At 39.4% G+C, this 4,264-nt stretch overlaps 1 protein-coding gene across 1 annotated transcript in view; it reads left to right on the forward strand.

Annotated features, from left to right (window-relative positions):
* Positions 1-2,379: 2,379 nt before the first annotated feature.
* eya4 (EYA transcriptional coactivator and phosphatase 4) overlaps positions 2,380-4,264 on the forward strand; it is a gene marked incomplete in the record, with an annotated part of 133,956 nt that continues 132,071 nt past the window's right edge. Inside the window, 1 exon segment of the mRNA XM_029691285.1 lies at positions 2,380-2,849.

Below are 4,264 nucleotides of genomic sequence, written 5' to 3' on the forward strand. Positions count from 1 at the left end.
AGAGTTCCTCTGCTGCAGAGGATAAGTTATTTAGAGTTACCAGCCTCAGAAATTGCAGCCCAAATAAATGCTTCACAGAGTTCAAGTAACAGACAAAGATCTCAACATCAACTGTTCAGAGGAGACTGCGTGAATCAGCCCTTCATGGTTGAATTGCTGCAAAGAAACCACTACTAAAGGACACCAATAATAAGAAGAGACTTGCTAGGGTCAAGAAACACGAGCAATGGACATTAGACCGGTGGAAATCTATCCTTTGGTCTGATGAATCCAAATTTGCAATTTTTGGTTGCAACCGCCATGTCTTTGTGAGACGCAGAGAAGGGGAACGGGTGATCGCCGCATGTGCGGTTCCCACTGTGAAGCATGGAGGAGGAGGTGTGATGGTGCTTTGCTGGTGACACTGCCGGAGATTTATTTAGAATTAAAGTCACACTCAACCAGCATGGCTACCACAGCATTCTGCAGTGATACGCCATCACATCTCGTTTGCGCTTAGTGGGACTATCATTTGTTTTTCGACAGGACAATGACCCAACACACCCCCAGGCTGTGTAACAGCTATTTGACCAAGAAGGAGAGTGATGGAGTGCTGCATCAGATGACCTGGCCTCCACAATCCCCCGACCTCAAGCAAACTGAGATGGTTTGGGATGAGTCGAACCGCAGAGTGAAGGAAAAGCAGCCAACAAGTGCTCAGTACTTGACTGTTGGAAAATAATTCCAGGTGAAGCTGGTTGAGAGAATGCCAAGACTGTGTAAAGCTGTCAGCAAGGCAAAGGGTGACTACTTTGAAGAATCTCAAATATAAAATATTTTTTGATTTGTTTAACACTTTTTTGGTTACTACATGATTCCATATGTGTAATTTCATAGTTTTGATGTCTTCACTATTATTCCACAATGTAGAAAATAGTAAAAATAAAGAAATCCCCTTGAATGAGTAGGTGTTCTAAAACTTTGACCGGTAGTGTATGTATATAAATATTTATATATATATATATATATATATATATATATATATATATATATATATATATATATAAAGAATTCAAACAATAAATGACATAACAAAAATGTATACAGCTGAAGCAAACACACACATTTCTTTGATCAGTAATTTTTCTTTTATCCATAAACCTTGTTTTTGTTCACATTTGTATCCACAAAAGGTATAGTGAGTTTTTATGTTGTTTGTGTAAATGTTAAGACAGAGGGAGCTGCACAGGACTGGATGTGTTCAGAACATTAGGAGATGGCCTTGTATTTTAGGATGGCCTTGTATTTTAGGATGGCCTTGTATTTTAGGATGGCCTTGTATTTAGGATGGCCTTGTATTTAGGATGGCCTTGTATTTCAGGATGGCCTTGTATTTTAGGATGGCCTTGTATTTTAGAATGGCCTTGTATTTAGGATGGCCTTGTATTTTAGGATGGCCTTGTATTTAGGATGGCCTTGTATTTTAGGATGGCCTTGTATTTTAGGATGGCCATGTATTTTAGGATGGCCTTGTATTTTAGGATGGCCTTGTATTTTAGGATGGCCTTGTATTTTAGGATGGCCTTGTATTTAGGATGGCCTTGTATTTTAGGATGGCCTTGTATTTTAGGATGGCCTTGTATTTTAGGATGGCCTTGTATTTAGGATGGCCTTGTATTTTAGGATGGCCTTGTATTTTAGGATGGCCTTGTATTTAGGATGGCCTTGTATTTTAGGATGGCCTTGTATTTAGGATGGCCTTGTATTTTAGGATGGCCTTGTATTTAGGATGGCCATGTATTTAGGATGGCCTTGTATTTAGGATGGCCTTGTATTTTAGGATGGCCTTGTATTTAGGATGGCCTTGTATTTTAGGATGGCCTTGTTGTGTGGGAAGCCGCCATAAAATAATACACTCAAGTCGCTTCATGTGGAGGCCTGCTTCTAAATGTATAATTAGTTAATTGTGTTGTAATTATATCAGGGAACTTGGGATGACTTGTTAAGGATGTGGACTTTATACACTTATAGGGCTCACACAGAGATGTAGAGCAACATTGATCTATAATAACCAAAACCGTTTTCAAATGTATAGAAATGTACATTGGTCAGCGCTTTTATTACCCATCCGTATTATTATCTGAATTTACATTGAGAAATTATAAATTTTTTTGTACTTTGGTTTGGTTGAAGTGTTGTGGCATTATGTAGGTTAACTGGGGAGTGCATGCTGTTCTAGTCTGGAGAGGGATAAATAAAACTTGGCACATCATTTGGGCCACACTATTAATAAGAATGTCATTTCGGTATCCCCCTCCCACCCATCCTCCTCCCCCTGTACCCCATTACTGCTTTGGACATTTGCCAAATGGTGGACGCATGGCAGCTGGACGCATGCGCAGTGTGCCGTGATCAACACAGCTCTGCTTCATTCGCTCTTCAAGAAGGGGTCTTATGCCGATCGAAGTACTCAAACAAACTTTATACCAACGTTAAAATAACCAACGATCCTTTTCGTAGAGTGAAACGGTCCGTTGCTCCATATTGCGCTCCAACGTACCGCTTAAATTAGTCCTATAGTTTACTTACCGTTAAAAAGTTGTTTTTTTCCTTCTTCTTTCTCTCCGCTGTTGTTTTGGTATCTTCGCTAGGCTAATGCCAGTCAGTCAGACCAAATGTAAATTTGTTTGAACTTCTTGTGAGAACGAGTCCTGTCCCCGGTGACAGCAGCAGAGCGAGCTGTGTGTTCCGCTGTTCCAACTCCTCTTCAATCGATCATCATGAGATTGTCCAAGGAGTGAAAAAACGGAAATTGGAAACGAAAGTGTTTTTTTTTTAAAGTGCAAACGAAGATATCTTCCCAAACCAAGGTATGTTTTGTATTATTTCATATATATTTTTTGTTGTTGTTGTGTGAAAATGATTAGTCCAAATAGGTCTATAGAATAAATAGATCTATACAATAGCCCTTTGAAACGACTTAGCTATAACATGTTATGCAGGTGTAATTTTCTCAATTTCATATGCAGCCGTTATAAACTAAACTAACATCGAATAAAATCCTGTTTTTTTTATGAGCCCTTTTTGTAGCCTAATCATTTTAGCTATTTGTTTGACTATTTAGTCGTAGTATTCATGTTTTCATCTCCCAATGATTAAATGACCTTTGATTAGATCAGTAGGCCTATAGACTGCATTTAGGCGTATCTGCTGTCTATCAATGGGTAGCCTATTAGGCCTAAGCCCTGCTGTTCAACAATAATTACATATTATAGCTTTATTAGACCTTAATATTAGTAAGTCTAATTTTCAATGAGTTGTCATTAATATCTGTGCTAGATTTCGAATATACCTCTGAAATATTGAAATAGTTTTCCGGCAAAGAAAAAAAATGTATAAAAAAATTAACATTTTACAGTATATATTTGTTATTTTTAAGCCATGTATTTTTTTTTACATCATACAGACTAATCATCAAACGGTATGATTGTAATATTCCACTTTCACCGTTTAGAAACGTCAGCATGCGCGAGCTCCATGCAATGCGGTGCTCAATGCCGTCGCGGTCGCCGGTGACCACGAGCGCATGCCGCAACAGCCTCTTGTCTCTTGCGCAGTCCATCCTCGTGCCGAACTGGCCGCTTCGATCCCCTCTTGTGCAGACCGGTGGCCCCTCTCTCTCTCTCTCACTTTGCCTCACTTGTGATCTTCACGTGTATTTTGTGTTTATATTTTGTAGGAAATGGAATTAGTATCTATCCACTGCTCCAACACGCAGGACCACCACCGTGCATGCCACGACGCGCCACTTGCTCCGTCCCAGAATGGCCCTGGCTGGCTAACGGCCTGTCCCTAACAACTAGCAACAACATGATCTGAATCTGATACCTAACGAAATTCATACAGGATCGATTACACATTGAGGATTCATAGCCAAAACGCACTTATGCACAGCTAAGCGCAGTAGGCCTACCTCTATTGTTTTGGTGAGATTTAGGGGTGTTGTAATGTAAATGTTCGCCCGGACTTGTATAGCCTACGTTCTTTTTTTATACTCACAATTGTCTTGAGGAAATATTGGTGACAAAGTTCGTGACATAATTTGAATAGACATTTATTTGACATTATAGGCTATTCAACATGGGTGTTAAGGTAGTGATTTTCACAAAGAATGACAAGATATCAAATAATGCTTTTAATAAAGGTTTGGAATGGTCCCCAAAGTCACAGGCCTTGGCCTATTCGTGCCAAATATGATACTTTTTTCCCCAGGGACTTCTAATGT

Source organism: Salmo trutta, chromosome 1 (assembly GCF_901001165.1).
Source record: "Salmo trutta chromosome 1, fSalTru1.1, whole genome shotgun sequence".
In the NCBI taxonomy this organism is placed as follows: domain Eukaryota; kingdom Metazoa; phylum Chordata; class Actinopteri; order Salmoniformes; family Salmonidae; genus Salmo; species Salmo trutta.